The sequence below is a fragment of the Mustela lutreola genome, chromosome 1, assembly GCF_030435805.1.
Source record: "Mustela lutreola isolate mMusLut2 chromosome 1, mMusLut2.pri, whole genome shotgun sequence".
Classification (NCBI taxonomy): Eukaryota; Metazoa; Chordata; class Mammalia; order Carnivora; family Mustelidae; genus Mustela; species Mustela lutreola.
Genome location: NC_081290.1, coordinates 283658642 through 283677481, shown reverse-complemented (window position 1 = coordinate 283677481; position 18840 = coordinate 283658642). Strand labels below are relative to the sequence as shown.

The 18840-nt window shown below is 51.0% G+C and overlaps 1 protein-coding gene across 9 annotated transcripts in view; it reads left to right on the top strand.

Moving 5' to 3' along the window:
• Nucleotides 1-18840, top strand: part of LOC131815725 (uncharacterized) — a 38550-nt gene that overhangs the window by 10019 nt on the left and 9691 nt on the right. For 3 of the 9 annotated variants that reach the window (XR_009347830.1, XR_009347826.1, XR_009347828.1), the window contains 2 exons: nt 12394-12537; nt 18088-18248. The gene's annotated coding sequence lies outside the window, so the exon portion shown is untranslated. The other 6 variants (XR_009347833.1, XR_009347831.1, XR_009347832.1 and 3 more) reach the window with 6 other exon arrangements.

The following is an 18840-nucleotide window of genomic DNA, read 5'->3' as shown; positions in this document are numbered from 1 at the left end:
TTCAATTTCAAAATATTATTTTTTAAGTTTAATGATTTATTACAGATCTGAAAACAAGCTTAATTACGTTAAAATATGAGTCACAGGATGGCAAACAGGTATTTTTTCATATCAAATATTTTGTGACGTCTAAGGTGTAATAGTCCCCATGGCAGTGGTCAGGGGGCGCAAGTGACGGATTTTGTGCTTGTGTGTTTGTCTGCAGTTTGTAAACTGCACCGAGAGACTCAGGGTCAAACGGGTGCAAGAAACAGAGCTGACATCCGAGCTTCAGGAGTTTGGACTCCTGTTCTTTGTGTGACACCGGACAGATTTTCCCCATGCCCCGCCGCCAGATTCAGGACCTTGGGGAAGGCAGCTGCTATAGCTGGGCACAAATTTCTCAGAGGCCGCCGGGTACCATTCTGGGATGGCCAGTGGGTCTCAGAGGTTTGCTGTCCATCTCAAAAGGGTCATCTGTATATCGGACCATAGTGACCCAACTGTCAATAGGCCAGCCCCGCGAACTTTTCCCTGGGAGCTAGACGTCGCCATACAAGGGTCGGATTGCAAGTCAGTTCAGTCTCTGGAGACATTTGTACACAGTTATGTAGGACCTGTGAGGCCATGGGGCTGCTCCTTGGACTTTGACCCCTGTCCAGCACATGCTCCTTCCTCTTTCCCCTCCTCCTCCTCCTCAGAGACTCCCCACCCCTATACACAACCAGGGTGGGACTCCAGCGACTGTTGCAGCCAGGTCTTGTTTCTAACACTCAGAATCCATTGATTCTCACTGATATCATATAGACACTGGCGGATACTCGGTACTTAGCACCATGCTGTACGTGGGGGGTACAACCGGCAGGTGTCCTGCTCCTGGGGACAACACCAGCCTGCAGAGATTCATTTGTAAACCAGGAACAACTGGTATTTTATCTTGGTCGCATCATAATTTCATTTTTGTAGTATGGCCTAAAAAACCTAGGCTCCCCCAAAGATCAGCCAAGTACATGGGAAAATTAGATTTATTCATTCACTGAACAAATAATTAGTAAGCATCTGTTATCGTCAGGCACTCAGCCAGATGTCAGGACTGTAACAGAAAATGAAACTGACAACCCTGTTCTCTTGGAGCTTAGGCAGTCACAGAAGGAGACAGAAAAATCATGTCAGTACATAATCTGAGCTGAGAATTTTGAAGAAAAAAAGGGTAAGGGAGAGAGAATGACCCGAGGCAGGGGTGGGGGGCCTGCTCTTTGAGATGGGGTGGCTAGGAAGGCCTTTCCCATGAGGGGACTCTTGAAGCAGAGACCAGCAGGAGATGAGGGAGAAGCAGCGGTTTGGAGGAAATCCTTCCCAGGCAGGGAGGGGGCCCCACAGGGGACAAATCCTCTAAGTGGGCAGTGGCCTGGCCTGTTTGAGAAAGAAGCCACCAACTAAACTCCTGGACTCCACCGTTTCCTTGTCTGCAAGTCTGTGGGCTTGTCAGGAGGAACAGATGAAATCCTTTATAGAAATATTTATGTCTACCATCAAGCACGGTGTAGAAGTTATCCTCTTTGTATTGACCTTATCAAGTTTTTGTAGAGTGTCTAAAACCATTGGGATTACAATTATTATCTTACAGTTCTGCCCTTTCATTTTTTTTATTATTGTGGTGAAATTCACATAACATACAATTATCTGTTTGAAAGTGTACAGTCCAGCGGCATCTGGTGAGTTCATGCTGTTGAGCAACTACCTGGCTTCTAGCTTTTTCATCATCCCACTCTTACGTTTTTCATATTTGTTTCCATCACTGCTCTTGAAAAAAGATCCCCCCACCACCACCCTGCCCCATACCGGACTTTGACCTTCGTGCTTCTGACTGGCCTTCACCAGTTCCAATGACTCATCCATGTGTCTATTCAAAAGATGTTTATCAAGGATCTACTCTGCAGGGGAACTATACTACGTAGGTACTGAGGCCGCAACAGTGGCAAGGAACACAGAGGTTCTTGCATTTAGGGGACTTATAATCTAGTAGGGATTTAGACACTGATTATATAATTATCAGAAAATTTATTTACATTAGATCAGTTCCTGGGATGCCTGGATGGCTCAGTGGGTTAAGCTTCTGCCTTCAGCTCTGGTCATGATCCCAGGGTCCTGGGATCAAGCCTCCCATCGGGCTCTCTGCTCAACGGGGAGCCTGCTTCTCCCTTTGCATGCCATTTCCCCTTTGTGCTCTCCCCACCTCCCCACAAATAAATAAATAAATCTTTAAAAAAAGAAAAGAAAAAGAAAAATAGGGGCACCTGGGTGGCTCAGTTGTTAAGCATCTGGGATTGAGCCCTGTATCAGGCTCCCTGGTCATCAGGAAGCCTGTTTCTCCCTTTCCCACTCCCCCTGCTTGTGTTCCCTCTCTCTCGCTGTGTCTCTCTGTCAAATAAATAAATAAAATATTTTAAAACGAATTTATTAAAAAATTAAAATTTAAAAATACAAAATAAAAATCATTGTTTTTATAAAAATGTTTTGAAAATTGTGTTTAAAGCATCTGCGAAATTCTTAATGTTTTTTTTAAAAGATTTTATTTATTATTTGAGAGCGAGAGAGTGCGTGAGAGCAAGCGGGGAGACGGAGAGGGACAAGCAGACTCCGCATTGAGCTCAGAGTCCAACTTGGGGCTCAATTTCAGGACCCTGAGATCACGACCTGAGCTGAAATCAAAAGTGGGTTGCTTAACCGAGTCCACCCAGGAGCCCCAACATTTGTGGATTTATTAAAGCTACCAGAAGTGAGATGCCACTAGCTAGTAAAGCTTAGGCTAACATGACCGTATTGATTTTATAATTGTGTCCTTAGTTTAGAGATCCTGAAAAAGAAAGATCACCTGGGGGAAGTGACCTGGATTATGTTAGGGCAGCGAGCAGGAAGGCAGGTAAAGTAAAAGCTGTGATGCTTCATTCACTTCCTCCTGATAGCCATCTGTTGAGGTCAGCACTGCACCCATTTTATAGATGTGGAAACGGAGATCTGGAACGCTGTGCCTTGCCTACTGCCACCTGGTGGGGATTTTATTTAGCTTTGGCCCTCTGTCTGGTAAAGCCGAAAAGCATTTTGCCCCCTAGGGGTCAGTGATGCACCTGCCTGGGAGAAGACTTGTCCGGCGGGTCCTCCTCCACGCAGCCCTATTGGTGTGCGCCCAGCCTTCCAGGAGAGGGCGCTGCGAGGCTGGCCTCAGAGCTGCCTCACCAGACCTCCCGGGCCCCTGCCCTCCCGCAGCACCGCCCCCTCCCAGACTTCTGACCCAGCAAGCTCCCAGCACCCTCCGGCCCTTCTTGCGCCCCAATGCGTGCATCTGTGTTTTCCTAGATGATTGTTTCTTAATCACGCCGAGGAATTACAAGTCATGGCTGGGAACCCAAGTTACCTCAAGTGACGAGCCTAGTGATCACCAAAACCTAGGTACAGCCCCCGGGCAGGGAGCCACAGAAACTGCTAGCGAGGTCCTCGCAGCCACGCGGTCCTGCGGGGCCACGCTGGTGCCAACACCGCACGTCCGTCATGTCGGCGGGCTCGTCGGATTTCTTGAGGCAAGGTGACCTGGCAGCATTTCCACCCCACCCACAGCTAGTTTCGCTTTCCTAATGTTGTTAAAAAGTGCCTTCTAACTGAAGTAGGGTGGTTGAGCAGGTTCCAACATTTTACTTAATTTTCTAACATGGCCATTGGGGATTGCTTCCTCCGAGTGGGTCCCTTTTGCTGCTTCTCAGCAAGATGCCCACCGCCGTCCTCTCTGGCATTTGTCCAGAGGCCAGGTTCTGAGAGCTTTGGGGCTGTGGTTTAATTTTAACCGTCAAACCTTCTTTTAGAATAATTACTTTTTAATCTGGGAAAAGCCAGTTTTTGAGAGAGCAGGAACGCCTCCTCCTGCCCAGGAATCAAGCACACGGTCATGTTCAGTGACTGCTGGTATCTCTCGTTTTGAAAGGGGAGACCGATTTGGTGGAAAGAAAGGAAAACAAACATTGTGGATCCGGCATTTTGAAGGGCTATTTGAATGTCTGCTTTCACCAATGGTATAAAGGCTGGGTGTCCCAGGAGAGTGGGCCGGGTTGAGCACTGAGGGACAGGATGATTTAGAGACCCCTGAGCCAGCCCTAGGCTGAACGCAGCAGAGAATGGCTTTGCAGACCTGTCCTGTGGTCAGCCACGCGATAGCGAGTTTCCTGGGACAACCTCAGTTTTGGAGTCAGAAGATACACTGGCCCTTTGCCAGGCCATGCCTCAAGACTGCTGCCACTCCTCGGTTCGGAAAATGTGGTCATGAACGAGGCAGGTGAGCAGTGACGGGCGTTGTCTCCTTAGCAGTGACCTTGCCCAGGCCGGGAAGCTGAGCTGCAATCCCCAGGGCTCCGAGCACTGGTGAGGATTCCAATTCCTTTTTCACCCATGATACAGGTCCATTGGGAATAATTACTTGTATTTGTAGGACATTAAATATTTTGGTGCAGAAAGACAGAAATCGCTGTCTTTGTGACGCTCTCCGGGAGCATTTCAGTAGGAGGGAGGACAGAAAACCTGGAGACGACCTATCACAAGCTGGTACCAGTGGAAGATGGGTCTTAAGCGAAAATAAAGGGTCTCATTACCCAGGGAGTCGGTAAGGGCTGAGGCTTCCCTTTAGAAAAATCTGACCTTGTGCACTCTTTCAAGGGCAGGTGTGGGAAGCCAGGAATAGCCATGATGGCCCAATCAGTCCAAGAAAGCTTCTAACGGCAGAGACTGTGTCTTTCATGGCTCCTCGCTGCCGGAGTCGCCGGCTCACAGCACACAGTGCATGTCAGACCAGCACATTTATTGGCTAGATTTGATGCACGTCAGGAGAAAGATCTATCCACCTGTGACCTAATCTGGCCAAACGCCAGAACCTGGTGCTTCCTATTTCTCTTGCCTCTGGAACGGTACTGAGGAAGAAGAGAAAAAGTGCGAGTTTTATGCGCTCAGAGGAAAAAAGTCATATGGACATAAATTAGAGCAAAAAAATAAAAAAAAAAGGGAAAGAAAGAAAGCCAAGCTAATCTGGGATTTTGATCACCACTATGAAGGCGTTTCTGTTTCGTCATTCAGTTTCTAGCACGGCCTCCAGCTCAGACCTGTGCAGCCATGTCTCAGGAAACTCCTTCCCTGCTCGGGCCCTCTCCCTGCCCCCTGGGCTCAGTTACTCATTTCGACCCGAGCTGCCACTTCCCAAGACACCCCCCTTTCCCAAGTCCTCCCCATGTACCTGCCAAAGGCAGAGGGCTTGGGATGGCACTCCCGGGGTTATGCTAGGCTTCTCGAATGGTGGTGTCCCCCTCTCCCCCAGGAAGGTCTTCTACCTGGTGATGCCCTAGAGGAGCCCTGGGAGGTAACCGCTTGGGCACTGATTCAGTGTGGGGTGGGCAGAGAAAGAGAGCACAGGTGTAGAGACCTAGCCGGTGGAGCTAAATCAGCCCAAGGAAGGGCAAGTCTGTCTCCACCTGGTTTGGGGCTGGCAGGGCAGTGTCAGGAACTTTGGCCCCATGACTTCTTAGGATGTCATGAAGATTTTTCCCAGATTCCCTTGTCTTAAGGTTTTTACTCATTCGACCACACACAGGATTGGGACTTTCCTTTTGTCTTGGTTATATCCTCCGAATCACAGGAAAACCCATGAGAAGGATAGAGCCTGAAAAATAAGAACTCACAGGGGAGGCTCCGCATACTGGGGTAGATGGCAGAAGCTGTGGGATATTAGGGGTTGGCTGTGGACTTGACCTCGGGGCACGACGAGAACACTTCTGCATTATCAGTCTGTGAAAAATTTCCTCTAAATAGTCTTGGACGGAAAGGAATGGAATCAAGGGCTTAAGTTGGATGGATGAAGTTGACCTAGTTCTAAGGCTGACTGTCTGTTTAATTAATAGAGCATTGCATGGTGTGGGGTAGCAAGGTCACGCACAGCCCGAGATACCAGCGGCGCTGTCCTGGGGCTCTGGAAAAAGTGGTGACGAAGTATTCAGCTTCAGGCTTATTTTATCTAAGTCTCCGGGCTGCAATGGATCAGAAATAGAGTAAATATTGAAGTGGCATCACAGATATTGGTTCTAAAAACAGACTGACTGGGAAGGGCGAGCATCTTAGACCCTGCCAGTGCAGCCATGCCCCAGATGAGTGACGTCACCTGCATGTGCCTCGTGACGTGTGCCTCGAGGCACATGGTCGAGGCACATGACGTGGGGCGCCCCTGCTGCTGGTTTGGATGTTGCCCCACGTGGGCCGACAGTGCTGACAGGGTGATTCCCGTGTTAGACCTACCCTGTCAGCAAGACGCTGCTCGTATGATTAGTTTGCCCCATTGTAGCACATTATGCACAATCTAAGTTCAATTAAATGAATGTTTAGAAATACTGTAGTTAGGGGCACCTGGGTGGCTCAGTTGGTTAAGAGGCTACCTTCGGCTCAGGTCGTGGTCCCGGGGTCCTGGGATCGAGCCCTGCATAGGGCTCCCTGCGCAGCGGGAAGCCTGCTTCTCCCTCTCCCATTCCCCTTGCTTGTGTTTCCTCTCTCACTGTCTCTGTCAAATGAATGAATAAAACCTTTAAAAAAAAAAAAAAAGAAATACCATAGGTAGAAAACACTAGAAAGCACTAGAGCACACAGAGATTACTGAACTGAAAATGCTTTGAACTAGAGCATTAGAGAAGCTTGTGAACTTGTAGGAGTTAACCATGGTGAGTGCCATATCTTACGGGAAGCATCTAAGTCCCTAAAGGATCTTGGTGCTGTTTAAGAGGTGTTTTGGGGGTAGCCGGGGCAGACCAGGGAGGGGCAGCTGGAGATCAGACATGTCAAAGCATCTTTGAATGCCAGGAGTTATCTCCCTGTACAGAACCCTGGGGACTGAATCATTCAGATCAGTTGCCTATGCAGGTAGGTGGAGAAGCTGTGAGGAAGAAGTCCTCGAGCCAACTCTGGAGGACACGCTTAGGGACGAGCATCCTCTACTGCCTCTTTGATGTCAGGGGTGAAGTACTTGAACTCCAGACCTCACTACAAGATGTGAAGAGTCACTCCAAATTTACAAGCTCATTAAACTTGTATGTTGGACGGTCTACACGTCCGGCTTTAGAGAAAACACACAGAACGCTCCAGCCACACCTTCTCAAACCCCTTAGCTGACAATTTTTGTTCTAATTACTCTAGTGAGCATCTCTATTGTTTACAAAGTTTGAGGAAGGCAGGGCGGGGGGTATTTGTACTTTGGTACACTTTTTAGGATGGAGGGAGTCAAATTCAGCCATTTTTGAAAGTCAGTCAGAACTCTCAGATTACCAAAGACCACCACAGCAGGGGACCCCCCCCACTCCCACCTCCCCATACACACATGCGCACACAATCAGCAATTTGTCTCATTTGCTAGGGCCATAGGGCCAGTGTCCATGTTTTTAGGTTTGTGTGTATTTCTTTTCTCCTTTAATTTTTTGAGTTAGGCTCCATACCCAGCATTGAGCCCATCATGGAGTTCGATCCCATAACCCTGAGATCATGACCTGAGCTGAAACCAAGAGTTGGATGCTCTACCGACCGAGCCCCCTCAGGTGCCCTGTTTGCTTTGTTTTGATGAAATAAAAAATCTTCTGCCCTTTTCCTTCCTTCTTTCTTTCCTTGGATATTGATAAGATCCATAGGATAAAGGTCATATAAAATACTCTGAATTACCTCCAGAAGAGTGCAGCCTGACTCACTACTACCCTTGGATCACTTCCTGTGCCCCCACAGTCCAGGGGATGCCGCCCTAGAGAAAGCAGGAGGGCCTGGGCCCCAGCACCACAGGGTCCTGTGGTGGGAGCTGCTCATACCCGACCTGGGCATCAACACTCTTATCTCCAGAAGTAGGATACATGGTAGTTCAGCCACAGTGTCTCCTCATCATGGGGCCTTCCATCACCATCGGTGCGACTTGCCAGATTAAATATTTCCAGTCCCTGTTTCAGGAATGATTCGAAGGTAGACTGGAGGTAAGATGATCTTCGTGAAACCTAGGAACCTAGGATGCACGCTCACGAGGTGTTCTTAAAGACGAGGCAGCAGGGAAATGGTGACCACCCCCCACCCCGCCACTCCCTGGGGAGCTGAGATGTCAGAAATCTTGCTTCAAGGACACAGTGAAGCCCCGCCTTCCCCGAGAGCTCTGGCTCAGAACAGCCAGGGAGCCCGGGATCAGGGAACAGCACAGTAACTGCGAACCCCATCAGCTACATACCGTCGCCCTCCTGCAAGCTGCTGCAGATAAGAGTGCGGCCGTGCCGGGGCAGTTTGCCCTTTCCAGACTGGTTCCTCTTGGGTAGCACTCTTCAGTGACTCTCAAGTGTCTCCTTCACCCAGAACCACCTTCCTTTGTGGGTTGTAAAGCGGTTAGATTTTCTGTAAGAAGAAAATCCTGTGCCCCCACAGAAGACTGTGGGGGCACAGGAAGTGATCCAAGGGTAGTAGTGAGTCAGGCTGCACTCTTCTGGAGGGGGTTTGATCTGTGTGCCTCAGAGAAAGAGGATCCTCTGGGATCCTAAGGGCTCTTCATCTGTGGGAGAGCCTTAAGGACAAGGGAATCTTCTAGAGACAATGTGTGTCAGGGCAGGGGAGTGGTTGCAAAAAGAGACTCTGGAGTGAGCCCAGAGTCCAGTGGGAACTCTTTAAACCCTTACCAAGAGGAACCTGGCAATGGTTGAGTGATGAGAGAGAAACAGCAGAGGCTCAGGGAGGTTGAGAACATGGGACAGTGGCCATGGAACAGGCAAGAGGAGAACTTTCATGATGCTAATTAACTAGACTAACTAAAAGGGAATATGGCATTTTTTTTTTTTTTTTTTTTTTGGTCACCAAAAGGTGTCCTTAGTGGAAAAAACTGTGTCAAATCCCACTGGGGATCGACAAAGTTTTGGTCGCCAAGGTCTTGAAAAAGAGAGAGACAGCAAGCCTTGCAGCTCTCAGTGGTTCATTTCTGTGTTTCTGTCACCAAAATTTTCCAATTTGACGTCAAGTGACTCTTAGTGTTTTTACGAGCATGCCTGTGCTATTTGATTGTCTTCTGAACAATTTGGAGTGTTAAGAAAACATCAGCGAAGTCAGCAGCCAACAATTCCAGGAGCCTGGGTTCCACCCAAGGCTTCTCTGGGAAGTTGAGGCCCTTCCTCCTACCATTCACCATGTGGGACGCCTGTCATCCTTCTGGCTGGACACATGCCCTTCCTGAGGAGAACTGGGCTCCTGCCCCAACATTTGTGTGTGTGCGTGTGCGTGCGTGTATGTGTGTATGGAGGGGGAGAGGGAGGAGAGAGAGTTCTGCCGCCTGTCTGTGGTGCTTGCCACCAGTTCGTGGAGAGCTTTGAGCTGAGGCAAGGTGTAGCAAGAGTGACACCAAGTGCCAACACTAGGAGCTTTGCTGTGGCGTCAGATGGTGTTTTCTCTCCTCAAATTATAGGAACAGAAGAGCTTAGCTCCTGTCCACAGCATTCACCTCAAAGAGAGGGTGACGAGAGTCTCCAGAGGCTGCTTCGATGCCCATATTGTTCTCTGACCATTCAGACGAAGGGATCGGCTCTCTGGGACTTAGATGCAGAACTGGGGTGGCCCGGTCGGTTGAGTGTCAGGATTCTTGGTTTCAGCTCACGTCGTGACTTCAAGCTCATGATCTCAGGGTCTTGAGATCAAGCCCTGGGTCAGGCTACATGTTCAGTCAGGAGTCTGTACCCCTCCCTCTCCCTCTGCCCCTCCCCCTCACTCATGCATGTGCACGTGCACATGCTTTCTCTCTCTGTCTAAAATAAATAATTTAAAAAAAAAAAGAAGAATTGGGGCTTTAAATAGATTTTTAAAAATAAAAGTCAAGGGGGACTCTGTTGTTGGCCAGAACATGACGCAGAGATCCAGGATGCCCATTCAACCCAACTGATCCATCAGCTTCTTCTGGAGAATCAGAAGGACCACAGGTGGACTCTTCTTGCTGGTGACAGAGAGCTGTCAGGTTACCAAGGCAGGTGAAGGGTCACCTTTGTATGCACGGAATAATCTGCTTGTTCAAAACAAAACAAAAAACACTGAACCACTTCCCTGTGTCTGTTCTAGAGGCTGCTCCTGACTCAGGGTCCCTAGGGCTAGAAATCTACCCCGTTAGTCCTGGGTGGGGACCTAGGATGCATATTCTTATGAAATGGCCCCCTGGGAGGGACTGGGCACTTTGAGGGGCAGAGAATCCTGTGGGCTGCTTCGAGAGATCTCCCTGGCGGGCAGGCTGGACTCCCGGGGACCGCCCTCCCTCAGACTTCTCCCCAGGGGAGGAATATGGCCAAGTTGGTATTTGCCTTCTGGCCAGTCCTTCTTCTCAGCTTGGAGCCTACTTGGTTTCTTCCTTCTTGGGAGATAAGAAGGAAATAGTTTTGTTTGTCCAGGTGCCACCAGTCCAGTGACTGATTCGGGCACATGAATGTCTTCAGGGCGTAGTATCAGATCTAGCCCCCCTGACGTCTCTATTCCTGATCCGGGTGTGCTGTAAACAACAGCTGGATTCAAAACTGGGAGGCACTGGGAAACCCTTTAGGTAGGAGATTTCTTTTTTTTTTTTTTTTTTTTTTTTTTTTTGGGTAGGAGATTTCGAAATGAGGTTTCAATTGGAAAAAATACAGCGGGGTGAGGTTCTAAGGAATAAAAGAGACAGAAAACACTCCATCCCAGTTCTCGCCTGGATCGTGGGGATAAACAGAAGAACCTAGAAAAGCCTAGAGCGGAGGGGGTGGGGGGCAGCCGACAGGAGCACACAGCTGTCCTTGCCTCTTCCCCCACCGACAAGGAGGTGAAGCCACACCCCAGGGTTTCAGTCCAGGACATGTCAGCAGCAGCAAGGTACAGATAGATCAGAGGCCCCCACAGAAGAGAGAGGGACCTGGGCGGGGGACAGGGGAGCAGGGTTGGCAGGAGGATTAGGAGAAAAACTTAGTTACAGAAAGATTTGAAAAGGCTTGTTGGGTCATCGAGGAGGGGAGTAGGAGAAGCAAGGAGGAAAGGTCGGGAACCAGAGCTTCGGGGAGCCCCGCAGGAGGGGCAGCCTTGCGCTGCGGACGGCTGGGCTCCAGCTCAGGACACTCCAGCATCGAGTGGCTCTGAGTGGCGGGTGCCTGTGACATGAAGAGCACAGAGGAAGGTGCTGCCTGGGTCCCGAACCCAACAGAAGGTGGCCTTGAGAAGGAGAGGGACACCTGGGGAGCAAGGAGAGGAAGAGCCACGAAACGAACTCCGAAGAAGAAAAGGGGGTGAACAGAAGGCAAGGCAGGAAGGCGGGAGGGGCGTTGGAGAAGGAGCGAACAAAGAGAGAAAAGGACAGTGAAGATCTGAAGGCCTTGGAGAGGCACCGTCAATACGGAGTCTCCAAACGTGGTGGGGTGGTGCTCAGCTTGTCAGCGGGTCAGCAGATCCCTTGCATCTAGAGGGAGGAGGGAAGTGGCACTCTTCGAGGGGGCAGTTGGGCACCACACTGCGTAAAAACCGTGCATGGCCCTGTCAGAGCCAGCTAACCAGTTATGAATGAGAGGGGTTTATGATTCATTGGCGTGCCTCCCACCTCCGCCCAGAAGCCATGACTTCCCTCGTCTCGTGCAGGGCGCGGACCCATCTAACCAGAACCACCGCCCAGCCTCTCCCAGTCTCCTTAGATGACGAGCTGTGGCATCCTCGGTCCGCCCAGCTCAGCCCCAAGCATCTTGCCCAAACATCAGTAAACAAGTACGGGTAGACTTCTGTGCTTTGGGCCACTTCTCCCCTTTCCCAGCGCCCAGCACACACGAACCAGGGGTCTCTCAGCACAGGCTCCGTATTCTTTCCTTAGAGGGCAGTCAGAAGGTCTCCAAAACCCTTCCTCTGAGCTCAGAGTGAGTTTACTTGCTTTGGCTTTTTAAAATCTGCAGCCACGGACCAGGACATCAGCATCCCTGAGCCACGTGGGAAAATTGCTTCCCCCACCCCTGCCCCCACTCCAGCGTATCCAGCATTCCCAGCAGCCAGCGCGACCTTGACCCGTGCGCAGCTGGCCAGCTTTCCTGCTAAGGCTGAGCCAGGGATGAATGTTATTAATGACAACCTCTCGCGTTCGTTGAGGGATTTATACCTCACAAAGCAAATAATTATCTTATTTAATCCTCACAGTAATCCTGTGTTACTGTTACTTCCACTTGATAGTTTCTGAAAGATAAGGTGCCTTCCTCAGGGCCAACTGACGAAGAGTTGGGATTCATTCATTCTCCGACTGCACATCCTCTGGGCTTTCTCTACAAGGTCATGGGCCCCCTAGAGATTTCAGAGTAACAGCACAGTTGTGATTCCTGGATCTCTTTTCTAACCCCCACTTCTGCACCTCAGGTGACCTCCGACATCAGCCTTCCTCATACATTTCCTCTGCCAAAGACTCTTTCGAAGTCCCCTGGAAGTTTTCATTGCAAAATCAAAAAGGGATCATTGTAGGAAAAGTATAAAAGATAGATGAACAAACAAGACAATAAAACCGTAAGTCTACCGTTGAGTAATAACTCAGTACTGTAAGTGCCGTGTCTAGTCTTCTGTAATTTTTATGATGTGCGCGTAGACTTACTTGTATTTACCAAGATTAAAATGGGCCCACCCATAACACTGTTTCGGAATCTGTTTTTAACACTTAGTATATTGCCAACATTTTCCTGTTAGGAAATGTTTTTATACCATCGTGTTTATTGGATACATAGTATTTCGTTATAATTCTTAATGGTTCTCTAGAGTTAAATGTTTAGATTGTCCCTATTGTTTCATGATTACGACCAGTTCTATGATAGACTTCTGGATCTGATTTTAATTTCCATTTCTTTGATTTTGAACGAAGCTGAATTTTTTTCATAGGATTTTGATCATTTGAAGCTCGTTCATGAATAGCGTATTCATCCTATTTATGGCTTTCAATGGCATATATTATTTTTTATTGATATCTAAGAACTCTTTATATAGAGGCTGAATTTGTATCTGCTAAAATCTCATTTACATCTCATTTCAAAGCCCATTTTGAATCGGGGTCCGTACTGATTTCCCTGACTCTCCCAACCAGACCGTGGATGCTCTGCTCTTTTCCTCTACTTTTTCTCCTTTTGCGTTCCCCTCAAACAGAGTCAACTTTTTTTTTTAATTTTTTATTTTTTATAAACATGTATTTTTATCCCCAGGGGTACAGGTCTGTGAATCAGCAAAACAGAGTCAACTTTTAAAGGCCCCTTCCTTCAGTGCTCACCCCCACAAGCCCTCTGGCCTCCTTAGGGAACACCACTCCTCCCCTCCTAGGCACCAAGGCCGGTAAGGGCGACCCCCATCCCTTCCGCCCTGACCTCCCAAACCTCACCCCCTCCTCCCCTTACACCAGCCTCTGGCTTGGGGGGTGATGATGAACCCCCCCAAGGCTTCTGAATAGCGCTTCGGAAAACCCTGACTTGAGCCTCTCAGAACCTCTGGAAAATGCTGGAAACGAATGCTCGAGGGTGTTAGAAGAGAATCATCTTGTAGGGGAGGAAGTATGAGGTCTCTCATGGCAGGACTGGAGAGAACCCCACTCTCTGAGGGCCCCTCTTGCTTCTGAGCAAGGCCCTGTGGCAGGGGTGGCTGGCAGCGAGCCTGAGGGCCTCCTGAGTCTCAGGCAGTCCGCTCTTCTGCCCTGTTATTACCGCCGGCAGGTTTGTTTGTGCCTCTGGCAAAAGGGACGCAAGTCCTACCAGTTCTCCTGGTGTCCTTCAGCTACTGCGCGTGGGGAGGAGGAGGAGCCCAGGCCTGTTACCTGGAGCCCCCCCCCCCCACCAAGAGGCGGGGGAGGTCGCGAGGGGGCTGGGCAGGAGCCGGCTGGACAGGACAAGCCCGGGTGGTGAGGACAGGATGAGTTTCTTCCCCGCCAAGATCGCTACCTTGGAACACTGGGACTGTACGGAGGAGGTCAGGGCACACGTGGGGGTGGATGCTGGGAGTTCACTGCGGAGCTCCTGTGGGTTTGGAATTCCCTGACCCGCTCTCACTCCCCTAAGTGTCCCTCCTCCCGCCCTTTCTCCGGGTTTGGCATATTTGGAAGATGGTTGTGGCCGTAACCTTAATAGGAACGAGATCCCTGGCGTTTCTGTGGTAGGAGCCAGATTTGCACACTCTTGGCCCCCTTGGTCTCCGCAGAGGACTTTGGCTTTTTCCCTACAGCCTGACTTAGGAGTTTCCAGAACTCCCTCTTTTTCTGTTTCCACATACTTTCAGGGAAGTCAGTGTGATGCTCAACAGTGAGAGGCTGGGGGTTCCAGCCGGGGGCCAGGTGGACGTGGTAACCTTTTTTTTTCTTTTTAAGATTTTATTTATTTTGACAGAGAGAGATCACAAGTAGGCAGAGAGGCAGGCAGGGAGAGAAGGGGAAGCAGGATCCCTCCCACGACAGGCTGAGCAGAGAGCCCGACGCGGGGCTCGATCCCAGGACCCTGAGATCATGACCTGAGCCGAAGGCATAGGCCTAACCCACTGAGCCAGCCAGGCGCCCCTGGACGTGGTGACCTTGACAGCAGGTGACCTCTTTAGGCTTCACTTTCCTTGTCTGGACAGACAGCAACAGCGCTGACCTTGGGGCTGGTGCATAGGCCACCAGAGAGGTGGGAAGGGGGTGCCCAATCATGTCGCGTGTTCTCTCTTTCCTTCCCCCTCAGCCCTACTGACATATGTGATACTGGGGAGCTTCAGAGACCTCTGCTCGAGGGTGGGGTCCCCCAGGATGGAGCCTGGCCTCATGGCTTGCCATTCATGTGACCTTGAGCAAGATATTTAATCTCCCTGAGCCTCAGTTTCTTTGTTTAAAAATAGAACAGTAATAGCTACCTCTAGGGTCATTGTGGAGATTAGTGATGACGTCAGAGGGAAGCGAAGCCAGAGGCTGCCTGGCGCATAGTAGGAGCTCAGCCAGAGGAAGGCGGAAGCCGTGATTAGCTCCTAGTCTAGGACCACTGACGTGTCTGCCTGAGGCAATTGCTCACTTCGAGGGTTCTGGGGTTAGCAGGGAGTGACGCCTGGGACCCCGAGAGCCTCTCTGGGTCCTTCGGCTCTCAGGAAAGAGGAAGCTGCTGTTGATGCCAATGGGCAGTGTGGCCTGGCAGTGGGGACACCGAGCAGACCACCCTGTGACACTCACTTGTCCAGGTTTCTTCTCAAGGGGGGTGGGGGTGGCAGCCCCTTGAGCCTAAAGTCAGAGGAGAAGTCTAAGGGCTGGTGGTGGCCCTGTTTGTGATCTGATCGGGGCAGGTCACACGGTGCGGCTGGTGCCTTGCCCCCTTCCTCAGAGCGTGTTGTGAGACCCCGGATTTGTGTGTTACTCTACTTTGAAAGATGGACCAGGGTAGAAGTCCTTGCCCAGTTGATGTAGAGAGAATAAGTGAGAAACAGGAAATCAGTCACCTGATACCCAGCTCTCATATTCAGGAAACAGAACCTGGCAGATCTAATTCTCAATGCTCAGCTGTGGCGGTGGACCAGAATCTGCATGATCTGAGCCTGTCTTGCCATCCAGCCGGCCCCCTAGGGGGAGAGCTGCCTGGAGAGAAGAGCAGGCTCAGAGGGAGCATTGAGGGGAGTTGACTGATTGGCTACAGGAACTAAAAAAAGCTGGGAAGCGTTAGCCTGGGTGGTGGGGGATGCAATATCAAAACAGATTCTAGAAACCTGGGAAGGGGGGCGGCATGAGGAGGGGAGGAAGGCACGTTGGTCTTGGGCATGAAGAGGGTAGGATACCCTGTGTCAGGTGGCTCCCACCTCCCCAGGGAGTGGCCTGGTTCTGGGTGGCTCTAGGGGACAGGCCAGGGCCAGAGGCAGTGAGAAGGGGTCTGCTTCCCCCAGCCAGTCCAGGTCTCAGTCCCCTCAAGCCCAGCTTATGAGACAGCCCCCCCACTGGTCTCTTTCCAGTGTTGTCTTTCCTATTCCTTTCTGTTCACCAGCATTTCACCCTGGCTCTGCCTTCTTGGGAATTGTAAACAGGCCTGGAAGTCATGATCGCTGCACTTGGGCCTGGCCTTTTCGAATTCTGCAGGTAGAAAGAGTCTTGAAGATTGTTTTGTCCAGCCTTCAGTCCTGTGACAGAGTCCTGTTAGAAATCGCTAACAAGGGCTGCCTGGGGGGCTCAGTGGGTTGAGCCTCTGCCTTTGGCTCAGGTCATGATCTCAGGGTCCTGGGATTGAGTCCCGCATCAGGCTCTGTGTTCAGCAGGGAGCCTGCTTCCCCCGCTGCTCCCCCGCAGCCCCCTGCCCCGCCTGCTGCTCTGCCTACTTGTGATCTCTCTGTCAAATAAATAAAATCTTAAAAAAAAAAAAAAAGGAGAAAGAAAGAAATCGCTAACAAGTGGCTTCCCAGCCTCAGCCCTCCAAATACAGTGCAGGGGGCTCCCTTCCATTCCCCCGTACCCAATTAGTCACCCCCTGGGTGAGCCATGCCGGGACTTGAAAGTCTTCCAATCCCTGCATTTCGCTCTGCCTAGTCTAATCCTCCCCTCTTGCTGCTGGTTCAACACTGGAACCCCCGGGGGTCAGCCTTGCCCTCCGCTTCAAGCCAGCTGCCGCTTAGCTGGCCATCGCCACCTACCCACCACATCTCCTCCACACGCTGTCGGTGAGTTTCTTCAAAGGTTTTCTCAAGATGGGAACCTAGAGACATAAAGTCTTTATATAGGAAAGGGACCTTCAGGCTCGGGAAGCCAGCTCATTTTATAGGTGAAGAGACTGTGAGGTTAGGTCACTTGCGCAAGGCCCCACAGACAGCATGAGACAGGACTGGGCCTCAAACCCACAGCCCGGTGACCAGCCCTGACTGCAGGGAGGCGACGCCGGTTGCTGACGCCACACTCCTAATGTTGCCCAAGATCACCTTCGCTTTTGGGGAGGCGGGCAGCTCCGTCTCCCCATTGATGTGTTGAACTCTGTGTCAGCTAAGCCCCCTAAATTGTTTTACAACTTTATTTTCTTCTGGTTCTAGAAATAATATATGCTTATTGTAAAAAAAAAAAAAATTAGAAAATATGTAAAAATATAAAGTATAAACCTTCCTAGCACTTGCTCGCTCCCCACGTGTGTTTGCTTTGCTTTCGGCTGTAAGAATAAGATTCTGCTTTTATCCTCAGTGACACCATCTTGCGAGGCCCCCAGCCGGCTCTCCCGCCAGACTCTCGTCTTATCAGCTCTGCCCCGCACCTCGGCGGGGTTCCAAAAATGCCTCCGTTGTGCCGAATGAAGGAGGCAAGCAGCCAGATTGCTGATGGACCGACTGAGACCCTCTGCCCACAACTCTTCCCTTCTGAGCTTCATCCTGCTCTTCCCCACGCCCCCTGCCTCCCCCCAAAACACCTTCCCCTTTCCTCGGTTCTGTTGAGATCCCCTGTTTTTCCAGCCCGGCTGGGCCTCCACTTCTTCCAAGAAGTCTTTACTCTTTCAGATGCAACAGACCCCTTGGGGGTCCCACAGCATCTGTAGTCCGGGACGCCTGTGCCCTTGGTTGTATGTTGACCCCCATTCCTCTCTCCTCCCCACCTGGCTGGGGCCCATCTCCCAGTCAGTGGAAGCGCACCCTCCACCCTGTGCTTGTCCTTTTTCTCCCACGGCACCCACGCTACAGGGTCTGGAGAGCATGATGGGCCTTGTAATGGGGCCCTCTGGCCTGATGCCACAAGAAGGGCTCCTTGCTCGGAGCCGTGTCCCACGCAGGAGTTCTAAGGAGTGGGAGAGAAAGTAGCAGCTTGCGCGGAGACCCAGGAACATTCCCCCACCCCCACCCCTGGCTTCCTAGAAGCTTGGGCCTGGCTCCCAGCTCCTCCTGAGGTTGGCCTAGCGGTGCATCATCTGGGTTCCCAACAATGGGTTCAGCTCATCTCGGGACATATCGAAATGGGGTTTGGTTGGCCTTTCACACTGGGAGGCTTCTCGTGATAAAGATCCTCTGGCTACTGAAAGACACAAAGAGGGTTAGGGGCCCTTGGCAATCCTCTGGGCTTCTTACAGGGAGCCTTAAAGGTCAGAGCCACGTTTTCCTTTCTCTTCACAGCACCAGGACATGAACCCTCTTCACACCTCCTGGAAGATCACATCGAAGGCCCAGGACCAGCAGCCACGCTCCTCCTTGGTTGTCCATCTAGCAGGGGGGACATGATGGAAGAACACAGAACTGAGTCCCCAGAGTGATCACGTCTCCCCAGGTGACCCTAGGTAGGTGATAGGGAAGGCCAGTTAATCTCTAAATTCCTGCCTGGTTTGAATGGCCCAGAGGGACGGGCTGCACTCTGGTGTTGTGGTGGCAGAGCTCATAGCGAGACCCAGGCCCACTACCCAGCTTCTCACGGCGGGAATGGCAGTGTCTTCCGGGCAGTGGCCAAAAGATCAAGTGAGCCAATGTGGGTGAAACGCAAGGTGCCTGGCACAGAACACGAGCTGTGAGGATGTAGCTGGCCCGATACTAGGTGCCCGACCCAGAAGTGATGTGACCTTTGCGCTCTGTCATTTGGGATCACTGTCTTCCTTCTGTGGTCCTAGCAGGTGCTAGGAAGGGAAGTGGAAACTGGACTACGAGTGACTATGCTGGCCCGGCCGCCACGTCAGGACGCAGGAGCACAGGGCAGGTGGGGCGAGCAGCCCAGGGGTCAGTTGGCAGGCTCTGAGTGCCGAGCCCAGGGGCAGGCCACTGCATCTGTGCAGGTCAGAGTCTCGGCTTGACTTGAGGCTCACTGGTAACCGTAAAAGGGGAAAGCTTTGCCTAGAATGCAACAACCGTTTTGATTGATTTCCCTGCGGGTGGAAAAAG